Source organism: Mesoplodon densirostris, chromosome 13 (genome assembly GCF_025265405.1).
Source record: "Mesoplodon densirostris isolate mMesDen1 chromosome 13, mMesDen1 primary haplotype, whole genome shotgun sequence".
Lineage (NCBI taxonomy): Eukaryota > Metazoa > Chordata > Mammalia > Artiodactyla > Ziphiidae > Mesoplodon > Mesoplodon densirostris.
The window spans coordinates 76,156,237-76,169,074 of NC_082673.1; the positions used below are offsets into that span (position 1 = coordinate 76,156,237).

The 12,838-nt window shown below is 35.5% G+C and overlaps 1 pseudogene; it reads right to left on the reverse strand.

Moving 5' to 3' along the window:
• LOC132500633 (metalloendopeptidase OMA1, mitochondrial-like) overlaps positions 1–12,838 on the reverse strand; it is a 43,023-nt pseudogene that overhangs the window by 23,289 nt on the left and 6,896 nt on the right.

Genomic DNA, 12,838 nt, shown 5'->3' on the forward strand with positions numbered 1-12,838 from the left:
AAGCTATGGTCCATCTTCAGCTAAAATCATTGTGACTATGGTAATCTATCTCCACTTCCAGATTTGGAGTGGCTTAATCATGAGGATAAAAAAAACTCAAAGTGAAAACAAAGGCTAACGATTTCCCTTCACTTCTACACTGTTTCCACGTCATGTTTTTTGCCTCCTTTTCCTTTGATTCCTCTTTTGATCTACTTATTCTATTTTTAGCTCTTATGTTACTTTGAACTAATGTCATACTTTTGCTACAGTCAAATGAGTTGATTTACTGCTTAGTTATCAAAGGGCGATCTTGTTTCAATCATTTCTGCATCTGGAGGGCCCATTAATAGAGGGCCCAGGTACTCACAATAAAAGAAAGTTTTTCAGAAGTTATTTTTTTTTTTAACTAGGGTAAAGTTGCTTTACAATGTTGTGTTAGTTTCTGCTGTACAACAAAGTGAATCAGCTATATGTATAAGAGAAATATTTAGGTCAGGTACTATGAATTACCAGAATTTTATCACTCCTTCTTAACCCTATTCTGAGATTTAACTTTGTTTTCTTTTAGCTTTCTTGTGGCATTTGACTGTGTATTGCTTTATAATTTGGAAATTTTTATACCTTTATACCTTTATACCTTTCAGTTTACAAGTGGCTTAAGGGGAATGGCCATTGGTAATTTAACATTGCAGTTTCTTCAACACTTAAGACAATGTCTTAAAAAATAGGTTCAATTAACATTTGAATAATTAATTCAGTTAAAAAGTTAAAAAGTTAATAAAAACAATTGAGATGAAAAGTGTGCTAAGTTCTTTCTGTCCATATCCCATAACTAGAGGAGCCTGGTTAACAGGATAACAATGTTTCTAAGTCAATACATATCACTTTATACAAATGCTGCAAATTATTCAGAGGATAATAAAAATTCATATGATTATGCATTACATCATCATATGTTAACATTAACATCATGATAATGGACTAAAATGAGCACCTAAAATATGTATTATCTCAATTATTTTCCCCAAATGTTTTGAGGTGTAGTATTATTATCCCTCTTTACAAATACAGAATCCAAAACATAGAAAGGGAAAGTCATACAAAATCCTGTAACCTGATATTTCTTTCTCTTTTTTTAATTGAAGTAGAATTGACCTACAACAGCTATGTTAATTCCAGGTGCACAACATAGTGATTTAATATTTCTATACATTATAAAAGGATCACCACGATAAGTATAGTTACCATCTGTCACTCTACAAAGTTTTTACAGTATTACTGACTGTCTTCCCTATGCTGTATAGTTCATCTCTATGACTCATACTTTTTGTAACTAGAAGTTTGTATCTCTTAATCTCCCTCACCTATTTCACTCATTCCCCTCACCCACCTTTCTTCTGGCAACCATCTGTTTGTTCTGTGTATCTGTGTCTGCTCCTGTTTTGTTATTTATTTATTTTTTGTTTTTAGATTCCACGTATAAGTGAAATCCTACAGTATTTGTCTTTCTCTGTCTGACTTATTTCATTTAGCACTATATACTTTTGGTCTATCCAAACTGTTGCAAAAGACAAGATTTATTTTTTTATGGCTGAATAATATTTATATATGTATATGTATTATATGTGTGTGTATAGATGTATATGTATGTGTATATATATATATATATATATATATATATCACATCTCCTTTATCCATTCACTTATAGATGGGCACTTAAGTTGCTTTTATATCTTGGATATTGTTTAAAAAAATGCTGCAATGAACACAGGTGTGCATATATCTTTTCTAATCAGTATTTTTGTTTTCTTTGGAAAAGTATCCAGAAGTGGAATTGTTGGATCCAACGGTAATTTTACTTACAGTTTTTTGAGGAAACTCCATATTGTTTTCCATAGGGGCTGCATCAATTTACATACCAACCAACAGTGCCTGAAGGTTCCTTTTTTCCACATCCTCAACAACACTTGTTATTTATTGTCTTTTTGATAATAGCCATTCTGACAGGTGTGAGGTAATATCCCATTTTGGTTCTGATTTGCATTTTCCTGATACGTGATGCTGAACATCATTTCATGTGTCTGTTGGCCATCTGTAAGTCTTCTTTAGAAAAACGTCTTCTCAAGTTCTCTGCCCATTTTTTAATCAGGTTGTTTGGATTTTTGATGTTGATTACATGAGTTCTTTGTATATTTTGGATATTAAACCCTTATTGGGTTTATTAATTGCAAATATCTTCTCCCATTTGGTAGGCAGCTTTTTGTGTTGTTGATAATTTCCTTTGCTGTGAAAAACCTTTTTAGTTTGATGTAGTCTCATTTGTTTATTTTTGCTTTTGTTTCTTTTGCCTGAGGAGACAAATCAAAAAATAAAATTGCTAAGACTGATGTCAAAGAGCATAGTGCCTATGTTTTCTTCCAGGATTTTTATGGTTTCAGGTTCCACATTTAAATCCTTCATCCATTTGAGGTTCTTTTTGTACATGTTGTGAGAAAGTGGTACAGTTTTATTCTTTTACATGTAGCTGTCCAGTTTTCCCAACACCTTTTATTTGAGAGGCTCTTTTCCCCATTGTATGTTCTTGCCTTCTTGCCATAGATTAATTGATCATGTAAGTGTAGGTTCATTTCTGGGTTCTCTATTCTGTTGCACTGATCTATGTGTCTGTTTTTGTGCCAGTACCATACTCTTTTGATTACTGTCACTTTGTAGTAGAGTGGGAAATCGGGGAGTGTGATATCCCCAGCTTTGTTCTTCTTTCTCAAGATTGTTTTGGCCATTTGGGGTCTTCTGTGTTTCCATACAAATTTCCAAGTTATTTGTTCTAGTTCTGTGAAAAAATGCCTTTGGTATTTTGATAAGGATTTCATTGAATCTGTAGATTGCCTGGGATAGTAAGGTCATGTAAAAATATATATTTCTGTACATAAATGCAGTCTCTCCACCAGAAAAACACCTCCTTTTCCTGACTTCTTAGCTTTAATAAAAAGCATTCTTTCTGCCATATTAAGTTGATTTCTTGTTTCATTTATTTTTCTTTTGCTAGATTTTAAGTTTCATGAGGACAGGATAAGATATTTGTCTTGTCTGTTGTTGTTTCCCTGAAAAAAAAAGATCCCACAGTGCCTAAGGCATATTAGTCACCCAATAAACATTTGTTGAATGAGTCAATAAATTTAGAGTTTCAGAAAAGTGTAACAAAGAATATTTTATCCATTTAAAAATTGAGGTGGAAAGAGAAATAAAATGATGTAATAGATTTTTATATTAGTGGTTAATATTTGTGTTAGATAAAATTCTTCCATAGGGGTTTAGGAATATAAATTTACATTATGAGTAAGTTTGATTTCTCATAAAATTATCATACTAGATTATTAAATTTAATTGCAGGCAAAGAATCTGAGAAGAAATAAACTGCCTTTAATCTTCTAGTCTCTCAAACTCTGACTCTCACAGTGGCTGGAATAAAAAAAAAAAAGAGAGAATTTCAGACAGTGGTGGATATTATCAGATATATTTTCCCAACAGGATACAGGTAAACACGTTTGGAAACTTCAGCAGGAAACCTCTAGCAAAGATTTGCTGCCATATTAGACCTGGGAAAGAGGATATTGGGCTAATCCTTGTCTGATATTTATGTGGGTGTCCTTAAAAGGGAGGAAGGAAATGGACTTTTTCCACAGCTGAATTCCAGATGTATCCAAAGGAACACATTTTACTCCTACTGATGTCAACTGTCTCCTAACTCCTTTCACTAATTATTACAGATTGGGCATTGTAAACCCATGTCATTTCAGGTAACCACTCTCAATGTTCTTGGTGTATGGTGTCTCTCTGATCTCTGCTTCTTAGCTTAATAATAACAAGAATAGGAAAAATAACTGCCATGTAATGGGCACCTACTGTTTGGCATGTCTTTGCATACATCACCTACAGTAATCCTCATGGCAAACCTGGTAGTAGTTACTACGATCTATATTTTACAGATGATGAAATCAGGGGCCAGAAGTTGTTTGTGTTCACAGAGTTAGTGACTCTGTGAACTGTTTAGTTCAGTAGAGTCTCAAGCTGAGGGTTTCTTGTAGCAGTGTTTCCTACAAAACCTAAGAGAGAAATCCTTAAAGAATGAAGGTCAAGATTAAGTGTGAGCATGTTAATTTCAGTTTTTTTCTTTCCAGTCTCTGTGTCTATGTAATGTTGAAGCAACAGCTCCATTCAAACCAGCCTTTGGACAACTGAACCATCCAATTAAGTGATCAACCAACTTAAAAATAAATGAATTGTCAGTTTGATATTTAGAGTCAAAACATACAGTTTACAAACAACATATCCTTGGTTTCATTGGTCTTAGCATTGCAGGTGATACATAATTATTACATAAATTAGAATTACCATGACTTTTGTGCCTTCCGTATCTTATTTGGTCTTCTTTACATGACTTCAGAGATTTGATGGTTAAAAAATAGATATTTATCTTGTCCAGCCTAAAATGTGTTTTCTAACCTGCTATCTAAGAAAGGTTTCAGACCTAAGAGGCAAGGAGATGGCCAAATCAAGCCTTCTTTCAAATGTTTGGGTTTTGAGACAGCCAGTGCTACTTGCCAGCTGGAATGTAATTGGATTTGGGAAAGGATAATTTTCACCATGAAACTTGAATAAGTCATTACTTTAGCCTTCAAGACCCCTGATAGAGATCTAATCCCAAAACTCCAGAGAAAAAGAAACTGCCTCTTCTAAAAGGAGAATGTATTCACTGGAGATCTGATTTCTCAAAGAATGTGATTCTAAAGGATTGATTAGTAAGACACAGGTAATGCCTTATGCCATGATGATTCTCTAACCATTGATGGACAACTGTTATTTTCATCCTGCATTACTCACAGTATAAATCTCTGCCTGGTTGCCAGTCCTCACTTTCTACTGTTTTCCAAATCCAGAACAATTTCAGCCTCACTTGTAGGCCTGACCTGTCTTTAGGGATTTTCCTAACTCAAGATAGAAGAGATATAACTTGGGACTCAGCCTCCAGTTCTGATTGGGTACTCAGTTCTACTATACTTCTGAGACATGGTCCATATTTGTTCCTCATATTTGGTAACAAGATTCCTCTTTTGTATCTTGTACTTGTTTTTATATTTGGGGACCTATACCTCTAAAACTGGGATCTGAATTTATTCTTTTCAAGCCAGCTTCCAGGAACTAAAGCTCTGGCCCTCGTTCCTTGCCCATATGCCTAAGGCATTTTTACTCAATTGCAGATTTTCTTTGATACCTACCAAGCTACCCAGATTCCTCACAATTATTTGCTCTGCATTCCCATCCCCTCAGTAAACCCCGCTATATACTTCCTCCAATCCCTATCTCATAATAAATGCTTCCTGAATACCATTTTTGTAATTAACTTTTTGCATCTGTGGTTATGTTGATGGACTGGACTTACTCGTGGTACATGTGGCTGCTCTCTTTCCTGTGCCCATCTCTCCCAGAGCACTTGTGTTTGCCCTATTCCATTGCATCACTCAACTTTGGGTAGACATATGACACATAGGGTCCCATAAATCCTAACTGCTGAATATGCAGACAAATATCCCATCCTGGTCAGTGTGTGGGATTGCATAATCCCACATGCCATATAGCACTGCTGGCACAGTTCTTGCAGGAACAATTCCTCTTCCTGGAAATAATCACAACCAGAAGCATTAAATTTTGCAACACCTTGGGAAACCACTTGAACTATTCTGTGAGAGTGAGGAAGATATCAAGTATCAGTCCTGGAATCAACTTTTCTTAGAACAAAAAAACTGTGTTTGTGCTATCCTGATCACAGCAATTTTTCCCTGCATATTTTGAAAAAACACATATGCTTATATTATTTTATATATTTAGGTGTATAGTGTCTAAATTTCCAAATTCAAATTAAGAGGATATTTGAGCAATGGAGGTGCTTGCTTCTCCTGAGGTCTTTAAAATTGGGATAGGTACACACTTATTTGCGATTTAGAACAAAGGCAAAAATTCTACCCAAATTTCTGGCCCCATATCAAGCCCTGTATCTGTAGGTTGCATTTTGTGGTGTTCATTTTGGCTCCTGAAGGTCTATTTTACATATAGAATTTATCATTAAAATTACAAAAATTATAAATAAGTTAATATATGTAATATATAGACACATTTATACATATATATATACAAATATGTGTGTGTAGTCACAGAACATTTTACCAAGTGCATTTGCATATAATATTTCATTAAAAGTCTCAAAATTCACTACAAATTAAATATTATCTCCATTTTATATATACAGAAGCAGAAATCTTAAGTGAGTTGATTAAAATCTCTAGCAAAACCAGGAGCTGATTTCAGGTACCGTAGTTCCAAATCTCCCATTGTTTCCTCATATTCCACTTACCAAGCTTATTACCTTAGCATCACCTCTCCCTATTAGGGTCACCAGTACACAGCATGTTACGCTTTGAAATACATGCTATAAAAGGAAGACTCAGACCAAATCTTCAACAAAGCATTCAGTCTGGTAAATTGTAATATTTTATATTTCAGCTATCCTTGAGAAAAAAATTATTAACTGCCTAGATAACCTAGGATGGAAAATTTTATTTTTTCCCCTTACTTAGAATGGGAGAGGAAAGTAGCAGAATCGCCAAACATCTGTTCTTGAAAATGAAGTACTGACATTTCATTTCTTTTTTAATTTAGTTTTTCAGACAACACATTTTGATTGGTCATTTATTAAGTATTAGGCACAGTGATAGAAACTGAGAATACAAAGATAAGAAAAGGACAGCATCTCTTCTGCGGTTGTTCATAGTTTAGTGGTGAAGGTTGTAATGCTTTTAATAGAGGGGTCCACAAAAGTTCTGAAAACTTCAAGGGGGAGAATGCCACTCTATTTTTGGAAGTATAAAAAACTGAATTGAGTAAAAAGTCACTTAAGAAAGGAAAAGAAGAAAAAATATAAATCTGTTGAGTAAGGAATTCAGATTGAAGGAAGTCCACATATTAAGGCTTAAAATAATGCAATTATAAAGAATATTCTGGAACTGGTGTGTTATAGAGAAAGAAGGATTATACATCAGTCTGTAAGTTAGTTTAGGCCAAGAAGAATCACAAATATCATCCTGAGATTTTTCTACTCATTCCAACAGTTCATACATGGAAGCATTGAAGGAGATCCTGAAATCTTCTGGCCAAGTCCCTAAATTTGATTTCCCTCAAAAGCAGAGCCCGAGACAAGGATTTTGTTACAAGTAATTTATTTGGGATGCAATCTCAGGAATCAAGGTGAGGGAATGGAGAGGGGAGAAAGGGAAAGGAAGAAAGCCATTAGTGGATGACAAAATGAGTTGGTTACCACTGTGGCATAGGGGCTCAATCTGGCTTGGGATTCACTGGGAGATGCAGAATAGACCATAATGTTGCCCTACCAAGCATGAGGAATCTGGAACATTCATCTACATTCTCTACTCTTCATCCACTGTGGGTAATTCCTAGGGCATTAACTTCCCAGAACTTCTGGCTTGACCTAAACTAAGAGCATTCTCATTAGATAAGCCTTTAGGTGGAGAGATAGAGGACATGTTAGCTCATAGGAGAGCCGTGCATAGGTGATCTCTTAGGTGGGCCTGTAGTTTTATGGGACTACAAAGAGGATCATATTTATTTCATTACAAAGTGTGAAACTAGCCTATTCTATCTGGGAAGCCACAGTGAAGACCCCCTTAAAGAGGCTGTGAATTTTATGTCATTAGGGTTTTCTTCCTTGTCATCTCCTTCAATGAGTCTGCCTCCATGGTAAATCTGAAACATGCCCAAACCATATCATCCATGATAGAATCCCACTGCCTGCTGAGAAGGTTAGTTTTTAATATCTGGGGTATCCTAATTGCAGTCAGCAGGCTTCCTTTGAATGCCTATGGGGCCTGGGAAAGCAAACTGTGTTTGTTATTTGTCCTCCTTGGGATATACAGTATCAAGAAACAAGGCCCACCTTCCAAGGCTTCAATCTCTTTTCTTGCTCCAGATTGCAAATGACATCCTTGTGTGGGATGCATTAAAATCCTTTGTGTCCTGGTATCAGCCGGAGGCCTGCTCAGTGTACACCCTGGCAGCTCTCATAATGAGGAATAATAGGCAACATGTTTCCTTAAGATTTGTTATCTTTTCTCACTCAGCCCCAGCCAATGGGTCTGCTGGGCATTTTCTGAGCCCTGCTTTGGTGCAATAATGTAGAAGGCGAGATAGTAGAGCAGAATTTGTTATGGGATTCCAGCTGTAAACCTAACATCTGCTGAGTATTCTGTAACTTTCTTTGAACATAATTAAATACAATCACCAACCTTCCCCTTGGCCTCCCACCATAGACCCCATTAGAAAAGGGGAGGAAACTGACATCAAACGTATGTGGAAAATGCTGAACAATGAAACTAATTCAACCTCAATTTACCCATCCATTTCTGCTAAAGAAGCATTTGAATCATTATTGTCCTGAAAGCTTTTCTGCTTTGCTCCTTCCTTCCTCCTTCCCTTTCTCTCTCCTCTCTTCTCTCTCTCTTTCTTTCATCATTTTCCTAAACAAATATTTATTCAGTACATTCCAGTACCCATGCAAGATAGACATCTGCCCTTATAAGTTTAAAGTTATTTAAAACAAGTTCAGAAACATAGTATCATGATTAGTGGGAAAAGCATTGACTTTGGAATCAGATGTACCTGGGTATAAATGCTTCTCAACTATTTCCTAATTATTTCAATTCCCTGGGTCTCCTTTCCTCATGTATAAACTGGCAAATGTTATTTTTTTAAACTCACAAGGTTGTTGTGAAGTATAAACTAGTTAACAAACCATAACACATGAAGCAACATATTACAGCTTTTCTTTTTTCTGCTTGTCTCAGAACAAGTTCCTTTGTTCTTTGAAAAGAGTTAGACACTCCTTGTTTTCTGAATAAATGAGGAGGGGAATGTTAATCTTTTAACATTTTAAGAATATATGACTCTCTCTGGCCAGAAGAATATATTCCCATATTCATAGAAACAAACAATTTCAGAGTCAGAAGGGACTTTTACTCTATATAGATGAGAAAATAAACAACTTTAACGAATATGCCTCAAGTCATACAATTAATTGAGGGTTGAGAGTTGGCTGAAACTCAGGTCTTATGGCTTCTCTCCCAGTACTCCTTCAACTCGCTGCTCTAGAGAGTCAATTTGAGAATATAGGCGACTGGCCCAAGGTGGAAATGGAGGGTCTGTTGTAATCTCTCTCATATCTGCTACTAGATTCCGTTTTCTTTTAAAAATATGTTTGTAATGTAATTATGACATTTTTGTGGTAGAGAACATTGATTGCTCATAGAGCAGTCATCCCCAACCTCTTCTTTTCTGAAATAGCCTTCATTCCATATAGAAGCTAAAAAGGATAGCTTCTTCCTTTCCCAGTCTCTTCAAAAGCTAAGATATGGGTATGAAATTAATGTCAGATGATGGTACATGAGGGGATGGTTGATGCTGCATGGGGGGAATGTGTTCTGTTACTTACAACTTACAAACTGTTTATTAAAAATATATATGCAAAAATAGTAAAATTAATCTATAATGTTAATATTTCTATTTTGTTACATTTGTTTGCATGTCTTTGCATATACACACATCTATGTGAGCTCAAACATGTACATACATATATATACATGGTCACTTGTAAGTAGTATTTCAAAATATTTTTTGTATGGTATTACCAATTTCCCATACAATTTAAAATTCTTCTACACTATTATTTTGGCTATACAATACTCTAACTTATGACTAACTGGATGTTTATTTAAGCAGCTCCCTACCGTTGATCATTAAAATTATTTCCAACATTTTATATTATAAACAGCATCTTCATGACTATCCACGAAACTAGAGTTGTCATTCTTTCCCATAGCATATTAGTTTTCTCAAAACTGAATTTATAATGGCATTACTTTACTGAGAAGCCTGGAAAGAGCAAGTTACTTTGGATAGTTTTATACTTTCTAAAGTGCTTTTATATTCATTGTCTTTTGACCCTCACAGTGATCTGTTGAAGGTGATTGGGTAGCTATTATTAGCTCTATTTTTTAGGTGAAAAAACTAAGGATTACTGTTTGATTGGCTTTCTTAAGAACTAAGCTAGCATGTGGCATGTCATTAAAGGTTTTTTTGACTCTAAAGTGTAGTATCTTCTATATTTCTTTTCTTTTTATCTTCTTACCTGTCTGCTTTCCTCCCTTTTTATTATTTTTTTGACTAAAGAAAACATTATCTCTGCCCTTGAGTTGCTTATAATTCACTGGGGGAGAAAGGCAAGTAAATTGACATTTACATTATCTTGTGAAAAATGCAACTATGGGAGAATGAAGGAGTAGCTCTTAAATCAAACAGGAAAAGCTTCCTAGGAAAAGTAAAATTTAAGGAGAGATACTCCATATCAAACTCATAATTCTCATTGAGGTGTTTAAAATTCCCTCTAATCAATTATAACCTCACTTTAAAATCTCCACTTCTTTGGAATTACGATATTACATTCAAATAAGGCAGAGTCCCTCCCTGTCTTTGGCCATCGACACTGCCCTCATCCTAAACTCCTTGACTATACCAGCCCTCCTTCATTATGTATACAATCTGTTGTCTTATGAATACTTATTCCACTTAATATAATCTTCCCAAACCACCCCCCTCTCTAAATCCTACTCATCACATGAAACCCAGTTCAAGGTTTATGTCTTTCATGAAACCAGAATCAACACCTATGGCTGTGCCTGAGAAATACAGAATTCTCATATAGTTGGAGAAGACTATAACCTTCATTCTGTAAAATTTTCCATTCTCTGACCACAATTAAAGAAACACTAGATTGCCTACTATTATCAGTTTTTGTGCCTTGGACCAGGGCTACAGAGATATTTAGGGTATGGTCATTTCTAAGAGAAGGTCATTGTAATAGTCCAAGGATAGTGAGATGGTAACCTTCTGAGAAATGAGTTCTATATGTGTCCCCTTTTCTTCCCTTCTACAGATTTCTGTCTTTCTAGTTTTTTGATACAGGCAAGTATTAAATAATAGTGGTCTTGCATTTGAGTTTTCATAATCTTCTCAGAAGCTTAGAAGAGCTTCACAACTAGGACAAAATATCAGAAGGCTGAAGAGATGCCACTCAGAGGAGATTGAACAAAGCTGATATAAAAGGAGGCTGCCTGAGAAGGTGTTGACTGACAAAGACGTCCATTCAATGGACTTTGCCTTTGGAAGCCACTTCCCCTGGATTCTCAGAGATCTCTTTTTTTTTTAATTTAATTTTATTATTATTTTTATATGGCATTTTCTTATTAGTTATCTATTTTATACATATTAGTGTGTATATGTCAATATCAATTTCCCAATTCATCCCACCCACCCCCCACTTTCCCCCCTTGGTGTCGATACGTTTGTTCTCTACATATCTCAGAGATTTCTGATAATGCTTGGCAACACTGCTTTTGGAAATGGTATTTAGATTTATGTTAATAGACCTCACTGTAATTAACATCTATCAAAGCATTCAGGGGAATTTGGAAACTTTACCTTCTTGGCATGAGATCAATGCAATAGAGAAAAGGCATTTTGGTTGACAACTAAGCCATAGTCCCAGAAATATCACTCAAGAACTCGGGATTTTGGCACTGAAAACAAAAGTACATAAATATATTGCTGAGAGCAATCTCCATAAATTGGATCTGAGTTGCCAAACAATGACAGAGGGCCAAAAGATAGGCAAGTTATGCAGACCATTAGAAGTTAAGTGGGCAAATATAAATTTAAAAAATTGATTACAGAAATACTTTGTTTTCTGAAGAACCTGACCTGTCCACACAGAGAAATGCATTTAATTTTATAATAAATACTTGCATTAGTAATCTATTGTTGCAAAAAAAATTACCACAAATTTAAGGGATTAAAACAACACAATTTTACTATTCCAAAGTTTCTGTGGATCAGGAGTCTGGGCACAGCTTATCTGGATTTTCTGCAAGGCTGTAATCAAGGTGTCAGCTGGGCTCCATTCTCATCTGGAGGAAAGACTGGGGAAGAATCCACTTCTTCCACTTTGTGAAGAAGTTCACACAGGTTTTTGGTAGAATGTATTTCCTTTTGTAGGATTGATGGCCCTAGCTTCTTGCTGGCTGTCAGTGGGAGGTTGTCCTCAGTTCCTAAAGGCTGCTCATAGTTCCTTGATATGTGGGTTTTTCCAACTGGCCTTTTAATTTATCAAGTTGACAAGGAGAATCTCTACAGCCAGTTGACTAGTAGAGTCATATATTTTAACATAATCATGGGAGTGATGTCAGATTCATCCCTTTTGCCATATTTTATTGATTAGAAGCAAATCACAGGTCCCTCCCAAAATGCAATAGGAGGAGATTGAACAAAGCTGTAACCACCAGGAGGCAGAGATCATGGATATCATCTAGATCCGTCAGCCACTATAAGGAATAAAAGATTCATGGTTGCGTATGGATACACTGAGCTCTAAACTCAAGCATCATTTTTAAATCTATACCTTTCCTCTCTGGACTACTGCCACAGTTTCTGAATTGGTCTCTTAGCTCCTAATTTTACTCCTAAAAATCATCCTCCAGAGAACAAGGTTTATTTAAAATCCAGTTTTAACATATCACAGACCTGCTGGTTGCTCTTCCCTCTCTAGTTCCCACCTGCCTTCAGATTAAATCCAGAATCTTTAGAATGGAACCATAGTGAATGTATACAGTACATCTCTTCAGTTTTACTTCTAGTCTCTTCAGCTCTGCTTCTTATCACACTTCTTATATTACCCTG